The sequence below is a fragment of the Nyctereutes procyonoides genome, unplaced genomic scaffold (assembly GCF_905146905.1).
Source record: "Nyctereutes procyonoides isolate TBG_1078 unplaced genomic scaffold, NYPRO_anot_genome, whole genome shotgun sequence".
Lineage (NCBI taxonomy): Eukaryota > Metazoa > Chordata > Mammalia > Carnivora > Canidae > Nyctereutes > Nyctereutes procyonoides.
In genome coordinates this window covers 15,212,803-15,236,106 of record NW_026575041.1, presented here as the reverse complement: position 1 = coordinate 15,236,106, position 23,304 = coordinate 15,212,803, and positions in this window count along the sequence as shown.

Below are 23,304 nucleotides of genomic sequence, written 5' to 3'. Positions count from 1 at the left end.
CTCCCTTCCTGTGACAAAATGTATCAAAGAGCAGCAAAAAGAAAGGAAAAACACATAGCCAGGCAAATCTCAGAGAACAGAGAACTACTTATATAATTCATTCTTCAAATGTCCTCTAACAGAAATCAGAAGTAAGTTAGGTAAGGTGACCACATCCAATATTGCCCAGGACATACTGGTTTATGTTTGTCTTCACATCCAACCCAGTTAGCACCATCTTTTATTCTCCAAAGTATCTAGATTTGTTTACCTCTTGATAAGAAGAATGAGTTTTTCACATCAAAGTCGAATTGTACATTCTGAGAAATAGGCACAGGATATCTGGAATTTAAAACCATTTCTGGTCTTTGGGAAGCCTGGTCTTCAGACAAACACCTAAGCCCAGAAACATTCATCAAAAGGATATGTTCTAGACAGAAATCACTCACTCAGCTTCTGGAAGGGATCCCATCCTGGTGCCCAGAGTACTTATCAGGTAGCTAGAATTTAGAAACACAATCAAGCCCAAAGAAGAGATCTCCATTTAGGACATGTATGTGTTTGAGGATGAGTGGGGGAGAAGTGTGGAGATTTAGATGTAAATAGAATTAATGTAGTTCAGAGAAAAGGGGAAGAGCTTTGGAATTAGGCACATATGAGCTGAAGATCCACTTCTACTACTTATTGACTGTGATGTAAACTTCCCAAGCTTCAGTTTCCTCATCTATAAAATCAAGCCAAAAAATGGAGACAAAAATATAGATCTTAGGGGTGCCTAGATAACTCAGTTGGTTAGTGACTGACTTGGTTTCAGCTCAAATCATAATCTCATGAGTTGTGGGATGGAGTCCCACGTTAGGGTGTGCACTTAGCAATCTCCTTGGGGATTCTCTCCTCCACCCCTCTCCCCACTTGCATGCATGCACACTCACATTCTCAAATAAATAAGTAAATATTTTTTAAAAATATAGATCTTAGAGGAGTTATAATGATTAAATATAAAGTATAATGACTTGAACAGAATAGTAATGATAGCTGATACTTTTTAAATGCTTAGAATATACAAGGTACTATTCTAAGAACTTTATATTAATTCATTTAATCTTTATAAAAACCATAAAAAGATAACCCATTGTTATCATTAGCATTTTACAGACAATTAACCTGAGGTTCAAAGTAACCAGATGGTCAAGAATGATGGAATCTAGATTTGACCCAGACAGACTGGTTTCAGAGCTATTCTTAGTCTAGGGGTTAAGCATGACCTTAGTCACTATTCTTTACAGCTGTTCTCTGCCAAGCAAGCAATAGATGTTATTGAGGAAAAGAAAATAATGAGTTGTAATAAAATGAAAAAGTACCTAAATGGTAACAGTTTAATGTGAACCACCCTATATAGATAAGTGTATAAAAAGCTCTAAGTTGGATTTCCATATGCCTTACATAAGAAACATTTATATACATTAGTGCCTTTTACATTACTTTTGATGGTAATGACATTTTAGCACATTTCTCTCTTTTGAAACTCCTAAAAAGTGCATTAATATGAGAGGAACTCTTAAAATAGACACATTACTGAATTAAACTGAACTAACTACAATCTTAATTTAGGATCAGTATAAAATATTGCAAATATGCTTTCTTCCCAGGATAGAGAACCAGTGATTCTCTGTGTATAGGATGTATGTTATCCTAAATAAACAGTGGGCAGTCCTTCCTTTGGGCTTTGTAGAAAGGATATCATCCTGATGACCATTTAGCAGTGCCCTACTCTCTGACCTTCAGGACACTAGTGGCCAATTAGTTAAACCTTAGGCACCTTAGTTCTATGCATTTTGTTTACTCTAAAGCCAGAGACTCATGCCAACTTCCCACATTTCTCAATGTCACCAAAGGAGGAAGGGAATTTATTTCTTTTCTTTAGTTCCAACCCTTACAAAATTTAGAAATCCATCCAGCAATCACCATCATTTTCATTTGTAATATCCAAAATCTCCCTAACTCTTCCTTATTTTTATTTGTTATTACTTCACTGACCTTCTCTTTTCCTGTCTCCTTTATCTCTTCCTCTTTTCATAAACATAAGAATCATTTCTAGTCTCCAATAGAGGCTTTTTGAGTGAAGGAATTTGCAAGTTATTTTCCTATTTCTGAGGCCCATTCTCACCAATGATATTACACAGGCTCACTGGACTAGAGAATGAAGCATATCCTTGTTCTTTTTGTTTTCATTCTCTGTACTTTTCTAAGCACTATGACATACATCACCATGATCAACCTGACAGAAGCCATTTGAGGTACCAGGATATTTCCCTGTACTGGCCAGATAAAGATTCATTCTTGGTATACTAAGAGTTTGGTCCAATTTCTGTCATTAACTCATCTTTCAATAAATTATTATGAATGGATTATGCTGGAGATGCTTGTACCAAATTTATTAGTGTCTAAATCAGATACATCTCCCATCTTCTATTTCATTGTTTTTCTAATACATTATATTAAGATTTTGTTCAAATATATCTGAAGTACATAAAGGATTCTGCTTCTGCTACTTGTCACTTAGAAACTTTGATAGTTTTATCATTGTGTATATAAAGTAAATCATGTAATTTTACTCATTCTACTCGAGATGACCTGGGTAAGATATAATTAAGGAAACAGCTTGGCTAGTTTGGTAATTCTTTTTCACTGAAGAACAGTAACCAAAAGCCAGGCAGTCTATAATTAGAAAGAAACCAAGTATAACAGGTCTGGGATTCTTATGGTTGATAACCACAGGTCAAAACCCAAACATGTGGACTACCATCTGCCTGAATCATGAGTTTTCTGCAGCATCTCTGGCCATTTAATTAACAAGGTATTTATTGTGTATTTTCAACTGCAAAGCATTGCATGACATAGTTAGAGATACCCACAAGAGATAAGACCATCATTTTTAATCAAAAGACACAGAACAGAACCTATTAGACATGCTTAAGAGAAAGAGGCAGAAACAAAAGCACCAGGCATTCACTTTTTAATAGCAAAATTTATGAAAGCCATTAAGTAAAGGGGCTTTCACCAGACTGTTGACTAGAAAAGAATTATTCCATTCTAACATCTCTCTAGTGTCCCATGGATACTAGTCCTCTGTACCAAAGCAATAGAGCACAGTGATTAGGAACATGGGCTTTTGGCTATGCTTTTTGTTAGCTGATCAAGTTTGAACAAGTTATCTGTTAGATGGACAAAATATTAAAATTTACCAGCATTGTTATGAGGATTAGCAAGATGATGACAGTAATGAGTTTTACACAGTGTCAGCACATAGTAAGCACTCAGTAAATGTTAGCTATTTTTAAAGTTAGCATAAGATGAGTTGGCAGAACTATTTCAGGATGTCATATGTTGTTTCCATAGTGTAGGATTTGAATTAAAACAGAGAAATATGAAATGACAAATGCCCACCATGAGGTTCAGACACACCCACATCATTGGCATTTTCCTCATCCCAGAAATGGTTTGTGCTAGCCAGGATGCGTCTCCATGATAAAGGAAGAAAGAACACCAAGTTTTCTGGGGATAAGCTGATCCCTCTCAGGTATTTTCCCCTCTACAGAAAAAGTCAGATAGCCCAGAGTCAGATCTTTACTGACTGAAGAAAGCTATACCATGGATTCAAATTCATGAGTGAAAGATAATTATTGTTAATAAGTAGCTACTGATTCCTGAGTCTGGCTGTTGCATAAATTGAGCTCAAGCATTTCTTCCTATATTTGGTTCACTGGAAAGTGCTGGACACATATCACAAGGTATTAAGCAGCATTCACACATGGAATATTCACCAAGTATTTATTGAGAACTTGTTAAATGCCAAACACTGACTGAGTAGGTAATTTGCAGAAAGATCAATTCAAAAGAAGGTAAATAAAAAAAAAAAACTATTACTTTGTAATCTTAGATGCCATGAAGATCTTCAAATATCTTTGTATATATGCTTAATATTTCATATTTTTGTTGCTACTTTCTCCTATGGAGAATGACTACTATCCAACCTGTTAATATGGGAAGTGCAGAGATGCCTGGGTGGCTCAGTGGTTGAGCATCTGCCTTTGGCCCGGGGCATGATCCTGGGGTCCCAGGGATTGAGTCCCACATCGGGCTCCCTGCATGGAGCCTGCTTCTCCCTCTGCCTGTGTCTCTGCCTCTCTCTCTGCGTCTCTCATGAATAGATAAATAAAATCTTTAAAAAATTTGGGAAGTACAAAGCTCTAGTCAAAAATTAGTTTGATATTGGGTACTAACACTGTATGATACGGAGCAAAAGTCTTCATTCACTTAGTCCTCAGTTATACCATCTATAAAATTGGGGGAATAATGCCTAACTCATTTGGTTGTTATAAAGGGTAAGTCATAACCATTGGCTAGCACCAGTTTGACCCTCATTAGTAACATTAGAAACATTAGTTTAACATTTGTAAAGACCCTCATTAGTAAATAGTAACTTAATTTGGACCTCTCTTCTGTCTCTTTCATGGCACATCTATCTTTAATCGTTTACTCATATTTATGACTGATGTAGGTGTAGAAGCTCAGGGGAACATTCCAGAGCTTTAGCTCATGCCTGCCAAAGCAAATTCCAGATCAAGTTTGATGCTTCTACTGGAAGAACTGATGACAGAAAAATCTCATTCTTTGAAGAAAAATGTATTAGGTACCTACATTATGCTGGGCATTAGAGATATAAATGTGTTTTTATGGAGCTCACAAACAAGTCACACGATGCTTTAAACAAGGTATTGTGCTCATATGGGGAATATGTACAGTCCTATGGAAGTACACATCAGAAATTCCAAAGTCAGTTTTGAGTTCAGGAGTGAAGTGATCAAGGAAATCTTGCTAAAAGAGAATAATGAGCAGAATAGTAAACATTTACTGAGTGTTTGTAGTGGTCACTTGGCTATTATAAGCATTTTATAAAACTTAACTCTGTTATTCTATACAATATCTCCATGAAGAGGATTCAATTTTATACCCATTTTACTGATGAAGAAGCTAAAGTACAGTATTTTTATAATGACCCATCTAGTAAATGAGGCACTGAGATCTAATATCTAAACAGAAAGTTTAAGTAGCTAAAAGGGGAGTTCTGAGAAGAGGGGCAAAGCCTTTTAGGCAGAGGGAATCCAGAGTACAAAGGCCTAGGGGATAGAACAAAAATAGAAACTAAATGGTGGTGGTGTGGTAGGAACTAAAAGCGAGATTGAGGAAAAGTGATAAAGCCTCAGAAGGAAGAAAAGCCAGACACCCAAGAACTAAGTATGCCAGGCAAAGAAGCTCCCATGTTCTACAAGACCATGAAAATCGAGTGAAGGATCTAAATGCTTGCCGGAACTGAGTTGCAGAATACTAGAGACATGATTGCAGAAATGCAGAGACGAGATTGGCGGAATGCAGTCTACAGTGAAGGAGAAACAAGTAGGATTTTGTGTGGCAATTTTGGGGACAGATAATGATGTGCTGGCCTAGGGTAGCAACAGAAAGGATGAAGTGGATGGGGTAGATGACTATTTTAGGTAGTTGAGTCAACAGCAGATGGTGATTAATTGGATGAGGAATTTGAATGAGGCAGTAGTCAAAAATATATCACAGGTTTCTGGGCTAGAAACCAGGTGGATAGAATTTTCATTTGTTTGCAAAGGGAAATGCCAGAGAAAGGACAGATTAAAGAGCAATGGGTGGAGTTTTATAATTGTACAATTATCTGTGCAACTCCCAAAATTGGTTTTAAGTGGGATTTTCACAGGTGAATTTGTCTGAAAGGCTTGAGTCTGTCATAAAAAGTCAGCGTGAAGGATTTTATCATTTATCACTTCTTTTGTAAGGGAAATTGCATTATTGTATAAGCATTCCCCACATCATCATGGCTGCATATTATGTGGAACATTTGAGAATTGTTGAAAGAAAAGCGCAGGTTAAAATCTATATTTGAGGAACGCCTTGGTGGCTCAGCAGTTGAGCATCTGGAGTTTGGCTCAGGGTGTGATCCTGGAGTCCTGGGATGGAGTCCCACATCGGGCTCCCTGCATGGAGCCTGCTTCTCTCTCTCTCTCTCTCTCTCTCTCTTTTTTTTCTCTCTCTCTCTCTCTTTCTCTGTCTGTCTCTGTGTGTGTGTGTCTCATGAATAAATACGATCTTTCATTTTTTAATTTTTTTTTAAGATTTTATTTCTTTATTCATGAGAGATACAGAGAGAGAGAGGCAGAGACACAGGCAGAGGGAGAAGCAGGCTCCATGCAGGGAGTATGACGTGGGGCTCGATCCCGGGTCTCCAGGATCATACCCTGGGCTGAACACGGCACTAAACAGCTGAGCCACTCGGGCTGCCCAATAAAATCTTTTTTGAAAAAGTTACATTTAGTATCCTGGACCCATTTCTAATGTGGAGAAGAATGTGTCCAGATATCGATGGGGAAAATTCAAGCATCAGACCAAACACTGGATTACTTATCTGAACTCCTTTGGTATCTGTATTAGTTTGCTAGGGCTGCCCTACCAAAGTATCACAGACTGGATGACTTAAACCTCAAACAATAGTAATTTGTTTTCTCATGGTTCTGAAGGCTGGAAGTTCAAAATCAAGGTATAGCAGAATTGGTCGCTTCTGAGGGCCCTGAGTAAAGGACCTGTTCCAGGCCTCTCCATCTAGCTTAGAGATGTCTTCTTGTGTCTTCACATTGTCTTCCCTCTGTACATACTTGTGACCAAATTTCCTTTCTTTTTTTTTTTTTAAGATTTTATTTATTTATTTATGAGAGACACACACACACACACACACACACACACAGAGAGAGAGAGAGAGAGAGAGAGAGAGAGAGAGGCAGAGACACAGGCAGAGGGAGAAGCAGGCTCCATGCAGGACGCCCAATGCGGGATTTGATCCAAGGTCTCCAGGATCAGGCCCTGGATGGCACTAAATTGCTGAGCCACCTGGGCTGCCCCCAAATTTCCTTTCTTATAAGGACACCAGTCATGTTGGATTAGGGCCAACCCTAATGACCTCATTTTAATTTAGTGATTTCTGTGAAGCCCCTATCTCAAAATATGGTCACATTCCAATGGGTTAAGACCTCAACATATGACAATAGGGGTAAGTAAGACACAATTCAGCCCACAATGGTATCTTTGATAATATTCCCTAAGCCAAAACTAAATATGGAAGGAGCGATTCAAGGAGAGCAGAGACAGTAGGGGGTTCATTCCAGAAGTTTCAAAGATAGTAGTCACAACGTCCTGGAGGCAGACCAGTGGTGACAGCCAGCCTGCACAACGTTCAGTGCCTTTAGTGGTGACAGTGCCAACCACGTGGCCTAATTCCAGCTGGTGACAGAGGTAGGCTTGTTTAGTAATTCTTCTGGCTGCTTCCAGCTATTTGACATCCCTGGTTTCTGCCCATTTTCTTAGCCAAGTTCTCCAGATTTTCTAGGATTCTATGAGGCACCTATTGCTTTACTCTCATGGATTTAATTAATCTTATATGGTTTCTCATGTTACTAACCTAAAACCCTGACAACTTAAAAAAGCATTTGAAAATTCTTCTATGTGTTGAATTAAGTCTTACTTGTTTTTATTGTACAGGAGAGAGAACAGGCTGCAAAGTCAGCAGATCTGGCTCCATTATTTGCCAAATACATGGGCAAGTTTCTGAAATTGAGCATCAGTTTCTTTGTAAGGAAATTGGAAATCATAACATATAGTGTCGAACATTTACTGGGCACTTATCAAATTCCAGGCACTGTTCTGGTATTTTATATGCATTATGCCATTTGCTTCTCATAACAACCTTTACCATAACTAGTATTATTAATATCAGATTTTTAGATGAAGAAAATGATGCTGTATGCCAATGACTCCCCAAATGCTTGCCCTAAACCCAAGACCTATCTTTTGAGCTCCAAGCCAATATACCCAACTGCCAATATGACATATTGCAAACTTAATATATAAAAAACCTAACTCTTGAGCTCTGATTCCTTCCCTGACTCCATAAATTATGATAGTCAAGTTTCTCAATCCTAAAACATTTATTATTGAGAACTCACCTTCCCTACTTCCAATAACTGAGCCCTGTTTAACCTCTATATTAGTGTTCTATTGCTACTAAAATAAATTACCACAAATTTAGCAGTCTAAAACAGTATCCATTCCCTGAGTTCTGAAGGTCAGAAATCTGGGTACAGCATGGCTCAGTTAGTTTTCAGCCTAGAGTTCTCACAAGGCTAAAATCAAGATGTTGGCAGGGATGAGTTTCCTTCTGGCAGTTCTGGGAGTGAATCCTTTTCAGCTCATTAAGACTGCTGGCTGAGTTCAGTTCCTTGCGGTTATAGGACTGAGGTCCCACTTTCTTTGCTGGTTGTCAGTTGGGGCTGGTCTTTGATCCTAGAGATTGACGGCATTTCTTCCCATGCCTTCCATGGGGCCCCTTTAGCAACAATGGCTCCAGTGCTCCCTCATGCTTTAACTCCCTCTGCCTTCTCCTTCTGCTGCCTCCGTCTGCTTCCAGCTGGAGAGAGTTCTTTGCTTTGAAAGGCCTTATATAATTAGACTGAGTCCATCTGGATAATCCAGAATATTGTTCCCGTATTAAAGCCAGCCAAGAAATAACCATGATTGCATCTGCAAAATCAATTTTGCCATGTAGTATAACATATTTACAGATTTTGGGATTAGGGTATGGACTGCTTTGAGAGGGCATTATTTTGCCTAAGCAAAGCAGGTAAATATTTTATTACACATATATAATAACATTGTTACATATGAAGAGTTGTAGACTATGGACCTGGACCCCTTGGTTCTTTTACCTATTGGCTATCACCTTGGACATTACTTAACCTGTCTGAGCTTCAGTTTCTTCACCTATGAAATGGAAGTAATAATGCTTACCTCGTAGGATTCTTGGGAAAATTAAATGCATCATTGTATTAAAGGTTTTTAGAACAATGCCTTGTACTTGGTAAGTGCTATGCTTAATCTACCTATTATTACAAATTGATACTTCGCATGAAGGGAAAATGTGTGTTACAAGAAACAGGTGAAGGGGACCAGTTTTCTAATGAGTGGTCAACAAAATTCTCCTTAAACTCAAAACTGAACAATGGAAGCTACAGTGACATGACTTGAGTGGTAAATTTTAGATCATTCTGACAGCTCTGTGGGAAGGGACTGGAAAGGGCCAAGCAAAAAGGCAGAGAAACTGGTTAGAAGTCCATGGGAACAGTGCATATGAAAGACTGTTTTGGGACAGTGAAAATAAAGAGAATTGAATAAATTTGAGATATATTTTGAAGGCTGTGGTAGGCTGAGTAATGTCCTCACACAAAGATGCCCATACCCAAATCTCTGGAACTTGTGAATATGTTACATGGCAAAGAGGACTTTGCAGATATAATCAAGGTTATTGACCTTAAAATAGGGAGAATAGCTGAATTACCCAGGTGGGTCCAATCTAATCACAGGAGTTCTTAAAAGGAGAGCACTGTCTCCAGCTAGGAGCAGAAGAGGACTTCAGAGAGAGGGGGTATAAAGAAAGATCAGAGATTCCAAGCTCAAGAAGGGTGTTGCTGGCTATTTCTGGCTCTGAATCAGAGGAGGTTGTGTGGAAAAGTTCATGGAGGCCTCCAGTCGACAGCCAGCAAAGAAATGGTCCTTGGTCCTACAGCCACAAACCACTAGAGTCTGCCAATAATCTGAATGAGCTGGGAAGTGGATTCTTCCCAAAGCCTTCCAGTAAGAGCCCAGCTGGCCAATATCTTAATTTTGGGCTTGCGAAACCAGGAGCAGAGGCACCAGCTCAGCCAGCCTGGACTTCTAAACTACAGACTGGTGAGTAATGAAATTTTTTTCAGGTCTTTTATTATTTTGTTTTGTTTTAAGCCACTAAAATTGCTCCTTGTGGTAATTTGTTATGGCAGCAATAGGAAACTACTTGCATTTATATATTTATATTGGTTTCCCTCCAGACTGTGAGTTTTGGTTTTTTTTTTTCAGACTGAGTTTTTTCAGAGATTGTTGAGTTCAGTACATTATCCCAGAGACCTAGACCAATGCCTGGCATATAGTAGATGCTCAATACGTATTTTGTTGCAAAAGCAAGACAACAAAAATTTATATAACTTTCCTAATATCACACCGTTAGTGTTTGAACCAGGCCTTGAGTTCATGCCAGAGTACCATATATAACATGCAATTGTTTTGAACACTGGAGAGCATATATAAAGTCTCTGACACAGAGTTGACATTCAGTAGCTATTAATTCCTCCATTTCCCCTAATTATCCTGACCCCACTTCAGACTGGCCTCATCATACTTCAGGCTAATAGTAATGTGCTAATGGGCTTCCCTGACTCTAAGCCCTCGCTCTTCCAATCAATTTCCTGCCAGATTAATATTCCACAAACACATTAGGTGAGACAATGTCTTTGCAAGAACAGGGCCAACTGTAAAGCCTCTGCGTTATTACTGTTATTACCATCACCCCTGCTTCCAAACTACATTAAATCTGCTGAGCCAAGCTTGCAAAGCACTAGGCTCACAGCCACGTCTCTTATCCTCCCAGATTTCTCTTTTCCCCATTCCTCAGTATGCAGCCATCGTGCAGGCCAAGCTCTTTTCTTTTGGAGAAAAAGCCATGACTATTACCCTAGAACTTTGCTTATCCCCTTTCTGGCTTCCCTTTCTAAATAATGTCCTGGGACCAGGACATTAAAGCCCACCTTTAAAGCCCACCTCCTCCTAAGTTTTACTTAACTACACTATGTATTGCTGCTCTCTGCCTCTAAATTCTCACAGTACTGAACTCTGATCCATGTTATTTTGCATGTATTTATTTAGTCTGCTCCACGGTCCTAAACTGAGTGCCTTGGATATAACAAACATTGCACTTGCTAACTCTGACCTTTGCTCAATACTATTTGGATATGGCTTCTGGTTGGTTGGTGTGTGTATGAGTCTCGTTTTGCCAGCTCAACAGTAAACCCCTCACAGAGCCGCCTAAAAAGCTAAGCACTCAGGCTCTGTGACGAATAAAACAGGTTGCATTCAAATCTCTCATATCTCTTATTAGTGGATTATTCTTGGGCAATTTTCTTAACTTCTCTAAAACTTAATTTCCTCATCATTACATTGGAGAGAATAATTGTATACTTCATTGGGTGGTGGTTCTGAGAAATAGAAGGAGATGATTGTAAAGCTCTTAAAATAGTCTCTGGCCTAGAAGTGTTTGATCAGTATTTTTTTTAATTTTTATTTATTTATGATAGTCACACACACAGAGAGAGAGAGGCAGAGACACAGGTAGAGGGAGAAGCAGGCTCCATGCACCGGGAGCCTGACGTGGGATTCGATCCGGGTCTCCAGGATCGTGCCCTGGGCCAAAGGCAGGCGCCAAACCACTGTGCCACCCAGGGATCCCGTGTTTGATCTGTATTATCCACTGTTATTTTGTATTACTACCTTAATCCCTATTTTGTATCTTCCATAATGTCTATTACAAAGCCGAGCACATAATAGATGTTGGGTAAATATCCTTCACTAAAAGTTACTGAAAAATAAGCTAGATTATATGATTAACAGAGGGAAATCAGAAGGAAAACAAAAAGGCCCAAAAGATTATTGCCTGAACTAAACATTCAAATGGCAGAAACCAAGAATTAATTTGAGTGATGAAAATAGTCACAAATCATTCTAGTGCACATAAATCGAACTAAGAAATGAGGAAGTCATTATTACAGGGTAATTTTATTTTTTGAACATTTAAATTAACATGTGCTTTCAGTAAAAATGAAATTCTGGGCATGGGGGTGGCTCAGTGGCTGAGCATCTGCCTTTGGCTCATGATCCCAGGGTCCTAGGATGGAGTCCCACATTGGTCTCCCCACAGAGAGCCTGCTTCTCCCTCTGTCTATGTCTTAGCCTCTCTTTCTGTGTCTCTCATGAATAAATAAAATCTTTAAAAAAATGAAATTCCAGCAACAGAGCAAACGTTTATCCTCATTGCTCATGATCCCCACTGCTCAGGGGTACTTACTATGAAAAATTTGTCTGGTTTTCCCAAAATTTTTTATATGTGCCAGTACTTCCCTTTCCAATACTCTTTATTTTGAGAATGAGTCCAATACAACTTTCTCTGTGATTTTTTTTTTTGTTCCAAAAATTTAAAGAGTGCATGATATTATATCCAAAGTTAATTGGAGAACAACATAACTTTATAGGTAAAGAGGCAAAAGAGCAGAGGTTTGTCAGTACTTTCGAGGTGAATTGGAGACTAATTCTCATGAAGATATTAAGTTTCATATGTATCTTTAAAGATTATTATTATAGCATGCTCTTTCCTAAATCCATTTAAATGATTGCACTGTTCAAACAGGAGGTTGTAGATGAATTAGCTTTTAAAAATGTTTGTTGAGAAAGAAAATAAATATGTGCATTTATAATCCTTCATCACGAAGTCAGCTTGCCAAATTTAAACATGTTGTTTGGTAATCAGAAAAGCTGATGAACAAATTGGGAAAAAAATTTACAGAGAGCGGAAATGAATAAGCAATTACTGAAGAATGGATAACAAAAGAGGAGATGAGGAAGTAGAGCAGGGAAGCCACACCTGTATGCACAGGATAAGCCTCTGCTGTGTTCTTGTCCAGTTCTTGCCCTCCGAGCAAGAAAGAACAACCTAGTGAACTTCCCCTGGCAGAGCACCAGACAGAGAGTTTAAGGGACTACCAAAGCTTTCATTTTCTACCACATATCTTTACCTCCTCTTGCTCTGTTTTACCCTCTGAATTTCCACTTTGCCTTTCAGTGTCAGATGATGATGATGATGATGATGATGACGACGACGACGACGATGACGATAAAGGCTGGTGGTGATGATGGTAAGAGTTTAACTCCAGGAGTATGAATGGCAGGCTAGGAATTTATGCAAGAAGTGTACCTATATTTTATTCCTCTGCACCTAAACCAAATTTCTATTTCAAGTGGCAATTCCTGCAAGTCCATTTGAAATCTCCCCTGACTCCTTACCCAGAGCTGTGACTGTGTCATCACACAGTGACAAGGCAATGGGGTGCAGGTGGGGTGGCCTTTAGCATTCATCATTCTTTCAATGCAGCTTCTATTCCTATCTGTAGATCCTTCTGATACTCCTAAGCCATATGGGAATAAAAAAATAATAATAATAACCTCACTGGTGTGCTCTCTCACCCTTTACCATTTCTAAGACTCTTTTGGGTACACAGGAGACCTTCTGCTGCACCTGCCCATGTTCAGCACCTGGGAACGCTATGAGCTGTGTTAGACCTGTCAGTTTAGGAACAGCCTGTGCTTTGCTCAGGAGGCAGCAACAGCCTGTCAAGTCATTCTCATACTTTGGATACCTGACTTCTTAGGCCAGATGTCTCTAAAGTCCTTTTCCATTTCCAGCTGGACAGAGTTTTTAAGAATTCTCCTTTTAAGTGTTCATGTGATTAGATTGGACCTCCCCAGATAATTCAAGGTAATCTCCCCACTTGAAGATCCATGACCTTAAATTACATCCACAAACTCCCTTTTGCTATGTATATATTCCTAAACTCTAGAGATCAGGATATGGATATCTACAGAGTGTGGGCATGATTACTCAGGTTCCTACAAGCTCCAAAATATACGTTAAATATATTCATTAATCTTTATCTCCATTGCCCTGAAATCAGTCTTTCATTTGGATGGTTTTCATAGACTTCTCTGTTAGCCTGCTGTTGTTTTTGCCCTCTCCCAATGCCTTCCCACACAGCAGTCAGAGTGGCCCTCTAAAAATGTTACTCAAGTCCTGCCACTTTATAGTTCCCATTTTTCTAAAGTCTAAGTTTCTCATTCTGACCACAGAGACTTGTGGGCTCTGCAGTCTTTTTCCCCTCGTCTAGCCACTTTTGTTTTTTGACTTCCTATACCTCTTTCTTACAAGGCTGTAATCCCAGTGATCTGCTTGAAGTTACTCAGATCTATAGCATTTTCTTACCCCAGTCAGCCCCTCCAGAATTCTCTGCTTGGGCTACTTCATTACCATACGCCTCCCTACAGCCTGCCATAGCAGTCTCCTTTTCTTTCAGTTCTGCACTTAAAGAGCTTTATGTGGCCCACCATTGAGATAATTGGTCCACGTCTATGATTTCTAGAGTTCTTTCTCCCTTATGGGGAGACCATGTCCAGAAGGCAGCATAAAAGTTTTCTTTTACCAAGGTCCCTACTTTTTACTCTAGATTTTCCTTAGTTTTCCCTCCCTTTGGGTGTCAGGATGCTGTTTAGTTTCCATGGTGGGATGCCGAGCTCTGAGACTTCTTGTTTTCCATGTTTGTACAGGACTTATGTGTTAGAAACTCCAAAGTACTTTTCTCTAAGTTTATCAGAACTTCCCTCCACCGATACAATGGATGATATGGTCCACATGTCAATGAATAAGGTACAGGGCAACAAGTTTGCCTAAAAATAAATCGGTTAACATTTAAAAATATTATCCTGACATAATGATAAAAATCATGAGAAATAACTATCATTCACGGAGTACTTGTACCTGTAATTGTACCACTAAATTTTATGGGTTTTAAAAAAAAAAAAAAACTTCAAAATAGTCCTGTGACATAGGTAGTATCTCATTTTATCGATAATTAAACTGAGATTGAGATAAAATAATATAATGCTGTTTTCAATGACTTCTGATTAGAAAGATCATTGGTTCATTTCTACCAAAGATAATGATTTTTTTCTCCCCACCTGCTTTTGGCAATTGTCTTTTTTATTCATTATAGGTTCTAGAAAACTCTTACCCATTAATGACTTTTTCTTTTGGAATTTGAGGAAATCTCTTGAATGCTTCCAGCTTTTCCCATGTATATCAATTCCCCATCAAGCATATTAGAACAAGTGGTTTGAGAGTACAGTCACCATGCAACATTTAGGAAGCTTAGTTAGAAGACCTGAGTTCAAGGATCATAGAAATGCAGGATAGAGTAGTGATGATTAAGCAGTCAATTCTCCAAGAGGGAAGTCATGTCCAAAACTAGGAATCAGGATATCGAGGAGCAAGAATTATTTGAAAGAGCCAGAGAGCTAAGGGAGACAAGCTGAGGCAATGCCACTTTTAGGTGTAGGAGTCTTTAGAGAGATTGCTCAGGGTTTCCCACTTAACATCACCCAGTCCTCAAAGAACTTTGTTTCTAGATTCCCAAGGAGTGTCCAGTATTGATATTAACCAGGATGAATTCTCTGAGAATATTCTATGGTGCAGACCTTGAGTGATTTGTAAGTAGAAGCTTTTGGATCTAAACAGAGTCACAAGGCAGAGAATACTTCTCCCACCTTTACTTTCTTAACATACTTAATGTTTTATGCTAGTGGGGAGGGATGCAAACCCACTATCCATAGCACAGATGGGAGATAGTCATATATCTTAAATATTTTTAACTGCCAAGCATAGCTAAGTGGGGATTTAAAAATGGATATCTGCCTTGAAATATCCACATAGAACTAGAATGAATATCTAATAAATATAATAAAGTTGTTAATAATAAGGCACTGAATAAGCAACAAGGTAAAAATTTTAGAAATTCTAGGCATGCTTTATAATAGTTTTGAGAATTCTTCAGGGACTTAGCATCAGATCAACAAAAATTTGTGTTTTCACAATGTTGAAATCAATGATTTCTAAATATTTTTAGAGTTTTATTTCGGAAGAATTTTAATGTACAGAAATCTTGTAAAGATAATACAGGAAGTTCTCCTATGCACCTCACCCACCTCCTCTAATGATAATTGTAAATTATGACACATTTGTTAAAACCAACACTGGTAAGTTACTATTACCTAAGCTCCAGCCTGTCTCATCAGTTTTTCCACTGAAGTCTTTTTCCGTTCCAAGTTCCAATCCAGGACACCACACTGCATTTAGAAACTGCTGGGTTTCAATCTCCTGTTTTCCCTCTAGAAAACTAACTATAGCAGACAACCTATTTTTTTCATTTCATAAGGTGCAGTTTACAGCGGTTTCTGCATGTTGGTAGAACTTGTTTGGAAAGATCTGCGTTAAATCTGCTGATGGATTTTGTCTGAAGTTTTTCAAATAATTCTGGTCTCCAGGTGAACTGAGTATTTATTTTAGTAGTGGGAAACCAAACTGAATGTCAAGAAATTTTCTGACATAGGTCAGTATATAGCAGTAATATGAACTTAGGAATTTTTATTTCCTAATTTAGACTAGAGCTTCTCACTCACTGACATTGTTCCTAAAGGAACATTACCACTGCTTCAGATTAATTTATTTTCAGTCTGGGGTCAGTAAAAAAAAAAAAAAAGAAAGAAAGAAACTACATTTTTTGTTATTATGGTTATGTGTTATGATATTTCCTTAGGGTTAAATAACATTTTTTTAAAAAAGTATTTTTAAAGAGAGAGAGAGAGAGAGAGAGAGAGAGAGAGAGAGAGAGGCAGAGACACAGGCAGAGGGAAAAGCAGGCTCCATGCAGGGATCCCAAGGTGGGACTCCATCCCCGGTCTGCAGGATCACACCCCGGGCTGAAGGCGGCGCTAAACTGCTGAGCCACCCGGGCTGCCCTGGGGTAAATAACATTTAAAGCAATCTGAACCAATCACACCATTCTCAATATTCATATTTTCCATAGGGTATTTCTTAAAAACTTTCCAACTAAAGACTACTAATAAGAGAGGGAGTCCAACTTAGACCCTTGAGATTTTGCAGCTTGTTATGAACCTTCTGAAAGAAAAAAAAGGATCTTTGAAGTCTTTAGCTTTGACTTAAAAATTCATATAAATTTTGCATTTTACTCCATGATCTATTTGCATTTGTTTTCATATAAAATTAATATTTTAAATTATTCACTAACAAGTCAAAACTGAGTTCTGTTTATCCTGTGCATTCATCAACCATCTTGTACACTGTTGGTTGAGGGGTGCGAATGTCCCTTCTTGATGAGCAGAGCCTTCAGAGTGGATGGAAGTCCATGCTGGTCAAGGTGTTCATTTTATCACAGACCCAATTAACGTCTTCAACCAAATCTCTTTCTACAAATACTATCATGATTTCTACTTAGGAGAAAAATATCTTAATTCTAGGACTTAAGTCTTCATACTTCTGAACTAATAAATGATTCCTTCTGTCTTCAAAGTCCTCCCCACTGTATTCACCTACCAATTCCTGCATTTGGTGAAGAAGTTACTGACACAGGCCTTGGAGTGAGGGAAATTGGGCAAGTTACTGACACAGGCCTTGGAGTGAGGGAAATTGGGCATCTGGATACATTCTAGACCAACATTTAGGGCAGTCTTTACCATGTGGTCATGGTATTTAAACTTATAGCACTTCCCCATATTAGCCAAATGGCTTTGAACAAAAACTTCACCAAGCCTTAATTTCCAACAATGTTAAGTTGAGATTGAGAATAGTAGCTATCCTTCAGATTTATCATGAGGATTAAATGGTATGGTGCATGTGAAGCATTTAGCTAACTGACATCTAGTCACAGCTCAGTTATTTTATTACTATATTTTAAGACTCAATTCAAATGTCACTTCTTTTGTGGAGTCTTCCTCTTTTTTCCATGGAGAATTAATGATCTTTTTTCTTTTGGTTTCCTGTATTTTTTTATTTAAAAAAATATGTAAAGAGGATTGTCATAGGTAAGTCATCATCATGCTTTTATTTATTTTTTTATTTTATAAATTTATTTTTTATTGGTGTTCAATTTACCAACATACAGAATAACACCCAGTGCTCATCCCGTCAAGTGCCCCCCTCAGTGCCCGTCACCCAGTCACCCCCACCCCCCCCCTTCCACCACCCCTAGTTCGTTTCCCAGAGTTAGGAGTCTTCATGCTTTTAAATAATGATTATAAAACAACAGGTGCAGGATGTTTGTGAGATAACTATATTGACAGTGGAATTTTTTTCCACACCTCTGTGTTTTTCAAACTTTCTATGATATGCATTAAGTTTAGGATCTGAAATGAAGAAAACAAGGTAATGCTGTTCTAACCATCCACATTAAATTTATTTTATCAAAGGAACACATGCACATAGTCCCCTTTTCTGCCACCCCCTATCTGCTGAATCCTGATCCACAGAGCATACCATTGTCAAATCCTCTCATTGTTTCTCCTATTATATGCTTTGATATTTCTAAATAACCTGTGTATGTTGTTGCCCCAGTTTCCCATCTTAAAGCTCTATTGGTTTCCTAGTATGGACAGTCTTGGACCATCTCTCTTGAATCAACTGAATTTCTTAGTATCTTTTTCCATCTTCTCAGTATAGTTGTATCTCAAGATTTTTCATTAAATTTTTATGCCACATTGTTATTGTAACTATGTAAGTATAATTCATAACTGTATTTTGTAGTTTATTATATTTATTTTGTATATTTTGATTCTCTGGAATTAATAATTGTTACATGATTGTTTGTTGAAAAAGATATTGGGAAATTCAGTTGATTCAAGAGAGATGGTCCAAGACTGTCCATACTAGGAAACCAATAGAGCTTTAAGATGGGAAACTGGGGCAACAACATACACAGGTTATTTAGAAATATCAAAGCATATAATAGGAGAAACAATGAGAGGATTTGACAATGGTATGCTCTGTGGATCAGGATTCAGCAGATAGGGGGTGGCAGAAAAGGGGACTATGTGCATGTGTTCCTTTGATAAAATAAATTTAATGTGGATGGTTAGAACAGCATTACCTTGTTTTCTTCATTTCAGATCCTAAACTTAATGCATATCATAGAAAGATTATGTACCTATCATTGCTTCTTCTCAAACTCTCCCATGAAAGAGCCAATTAGCTTTCAGTAACAAAGGCATCCAATTCAATGGTCCTTTCCACCACCACCACCACCACCACCGCCCCCGCCGCCCCCTTGGAGACACGTTTCCTTGACCACTTGTCTTTTAGCTCATTCAAGATTGCTTCCTTTCTAGGCCTTTCTTACAGACTGCGTTGTGTCCTCCTAAATTTCATGTTAAAGCCCTAACCCCTAGTACCTCAGAATATGATTGTACTTAGAGATAAGGCCTTAAAATATATGATTAAGTTAAAATGAGGTCATTAGCATGGGCCCTACTATTATCATTATCTTGTATTTCTACCTTTATATTTTGAATCCCCAATATTTTATCATATTCAGTAGTCAGTGTTCCTTGATATATAGCCACATACCTACTACTTCCTTTGCTTTTTTTTTTTTAAGATTTTATTTATTTATTCACAAAAGACAGAGAGAGAGAGAGAGAGGCAGAGACCGGCAGAGGGAGAAGCAGGCTCCATGCAGGGAGCCTGATGTGGGACTCAATCCTGGATCTCCAGGATCATGCCCTGGGCTAAAGGTGACGCTAAACTGCTGAGCCACCAGGGCTGCCCACTTTCTTTGCTTTTAATTGCTTTTTGCAATTCTATCTCAGAGAAATTTCCTTCTGCCTTAAATACAACCTTGAGAATTTCTTTTGTGTGTGGGGCTATCACTGGTAAAGACTCAGTTTTTATTTGTCTGAAAATGTCTTCATTCCACTCTTGTTTTCAGAGATACTTCTAATGGGCTTAGAATTCTAGGCTGCAGTTATTTTTTCTCAATACATTGCATATATAATCCTGATTTCTATTGTTACTCCTTGAGAAATTGGCTCCCCTTTTATTACTACTTTGAAAGTATTCTGTTATTTCTACTTGCCTGCTTTTAAGATGTTCTCTTTTTCTTTATTGTCCTTATTGTCCTGTGGTTTCACGGAAATGTATCTAGAATATTTTTGTTTGACCTGCTTGTGATTTACTGGGCTTCTTAAAGATGTGGATTTGTTTCTTAGAAAATTATCAGCGAAAATTCAGTCTAGTATTGCTTCTGTCCCCTCCCCTTTTCTTGGAACTCTGAGATATATGTTAGATATTCTTATTCCAGTATCTGTGTCTTTTTGCTCCTCTTTTATATATTCCATGTCCTTTCTTCATGTTGGTTGAAGATAACTTCTTCAGATCCATCATCTGGTTCACTGATTCCCTATTCTTTTCTCTCTAATATTTTGTTCAACCTACCTGCTCAACTTTTGAGCTATGTTCAGTCTGGTCATTTATTCTAGTTCCTTTTCTCTGGACATATTTTTAAGCTTGTGTTTTATTTCTTTAGGCATATTATTTATAGTAAGAATAGTCACTTAAAACCTGATCATTTATTCTGATGATTTGGTAAGACTGGGTCTGCCATCTGTTGTTTAAGCTGATTCTTATTAGTGGTACCTTGTTTCCTTGTGAATTTAGTTTTTATTTTTTTCGTGAACTTATTTTCCTTGGAGTTTTATCATGGAAATTATTTGTAGGCAAGTACTACAAAAGTGATCAGCCTTTGCTTTTGCCAAATGCTGGACCACTCTAAATATGTGACTGGGTTCATTTTGAATCAAATGGCGAGATTATAGATAGAAAAACTGGGTTAAGGCTATGTTAGTTTTCTGTTCTCACTGGTCATTTTTCATTTGAGATTCATGATCTTCAAGGCAAATAACCTTTCAGTTCACTGAGATGGATTTTATTGGTTTTGGTTCTAGATCATTCTTATGCTGAACAGGTCCCATTTATACTCTTGAGGCCCTAAGTTTAGCAGAGAAATCTATTTTGCTCCCTGCTTTTATAGGTTTTGGGCAACCCCCCCCCCCCCCCGCAACTCTGTCATTCCTTGAGACCATGAAAACCAGAACTCAAGTTCATGTAGTTTGGCAGTTGTCCTCAGATTTAATTCCAGCTGCAGAGTCGTACTTAGTTCTTCAAATTGCTGTTTGAAGAAATTGAAATTGGTGCCTGATCTGAGAATTGCTTATTTCCTGGGAGGTTATTAGTTTTTCAAATTTATTTTAATCTTATCCAGGATTTTTAGAATACTTGAGTAGGAAGGGTTGATCAAGGAAACTGACCTCTTATATTATCAATAAGGACAATCCTGCTATCACTGATACCACATCTATCAATTATATTGTATTGGATGTATTTGCTGGTGTTTCTTTTTTCCTACTAGACCTGGAGCTTCATAAAGATAATTGTTCATTTCGGTCACCCGCTTATAATAGGGACTCAATATATACTGAATAAATAAATAATAGTATATTCTACATCAAATTGCATTTTTCTTTTATTGTTTACTTATGAAGCACGTTTCAACTTGTTAGGATAAGATAAAGAGATTGGAATTTGAAATTTCACTCACTGGTTCGGTTACTGTTAAGTGTTTTCTTTTTATTGAGATATAATTGATATATAACATTAATTTCAGGTGTGCAGCATATTTTGTTTTTTGTGGCATAGCATATAGGAGGGATTTAATAATGTAATTATTAAATTTAGCACATTACCTCATTAAAAACCATAACAAATACAAACCAGTTGCCCTCACAGCATAAAAACAAAAACAAAATTTAAAAAATCCTGTTATATAACAGTGACTTTGTATTGTCTCATTTTTTGGTGGCCTGTTGCTATGGAAATATCCCCATATATCTGCAGACATGAATCACTGGGTAGCACTACATCTGCAGTGCTGCAGTGTACCATATGGCAAATTTACTGCAGCCAAAGGAGGCAAGTAAAAACTCCTTCCACACATGAATTTACCATTTCAAGGGTTGAGGCAACTATTAAGTAGGCTACATTGCCCGTTTCTTGGCAATACCAACATTTGCAAAGGCATTTGTCCTGAACAACACAGAGGTGCTGAGCTGGTACTTGGAATGAGTAGTTAAAGGGCTGCTGGGAGGGCCTCTACAGGAGAAGACATCCAACCTGAATTGGTAAACACAGCCTCTACCCATCACAGTTGTCTGTCTCTACCTGCATCCCATTCATCTGTACCAATCACAGAATGCTATTAATGTTTGGGTCCAGAACTACAGATCAATAGCTCTTGGAAAACAACTCAATGTTGATTTCATAATAACTTCAACATATGATTGGATGGATAGTTCATTCTTGATATAGCTGGAGTTACAGCTGGTGAGAGCAGATGATGGCTACCCTTTGTGAACTGCCACACATGCTAGACCTTTATCTGTTTTATAGACATTTGGATTTTTTCTCCCAACATTCCTACCAAGATAGATAGAAAAGGCATATTATAGACGTTCCTGCCAGGTCTATAATATAAGTGTTAATAAACCTATTTGACCTATGAAGGCCCTAAAGTTAAGATACTAATTTGTCATTTATAGTTTGTAAATGTGATGTGAAGTTCAGATTTTGCTGCAATTCTGACTTCAAAGCTTGTTCTCTTGTCACTGTACAACAACTCATCCAGACATGTGTACAAAGAGCAGAGGTCAACATTGTACTCTAGAGTCAGACTGCTTGGTCCACAAGTTGGCTCTATCTTTTACTATCTATGTGCCTTCAAGCTACTTACTTAATTAACCTCTTTTATCTTCAGTTTTTCCATCTGTAAATGAGGGTAATGAAAGTACTTACCTAGGAGGATTCTTGAGAGAATTAAATGACCTCTTGCACAGGGCCTAGTAAGTACTAGATAAGTGCTTAATAAGTGTTATTACTATCACTGTATTCATTCTCTAATTTTAGAATATGGCATACTAGTTTTGGATATACAATAATGAGTTTTTTTTTTTCTTTTAGGGCAGTAGTTCTCAACTGTGGTTCCCAGACTAGCAGCATTATCATCAGCTAGGAACTTGTTAGAAAAACAAATTAGCAAGTCTTATCCCAGATACACTGAATAAGAAACTCTAGAGATGGAGCCCAGCCATCTGTGTTTTAACAAGCCCTCCAGTGATTCTGATTCATGCCAAAGTTGGAGAAGCATTAGTGTGGGAGAAAAAAATGTTGTCTTTCCCAGTTTTACCCAAGGCCAACTCCGCTCAAAGGATGTTTTTGGAACCAATCCGGAGACACTGATTTTTCTAGAATCAGTTCCCACATCTTCAAATGGATGCTGCAATCACTTTGTTCTATGAGCCCATCTAATCACTAAGATTCTTGATTAAGAGTTAATCATTTTGTCTTGACTGCATTTGAAATGATCAATTATTTTATAATGATTTCCTCTTATGTGGAATGAGATTTAATGCTGTGATTATCACAGCCATTAGAAGACACTGCTGGAATTTCTCCACGGTTGAAGCAGGCAGAACATTTAAGTTGCCCCTAAACACAGGCTCGTCTCTAGTTCTCCATGAAAAATTAACATTTGGTTATTTTTTTTTTTTTGACTAGGAATTATTTGAATTAACTTTGTAAGGCTGTTTGGAAGTTTCACATTT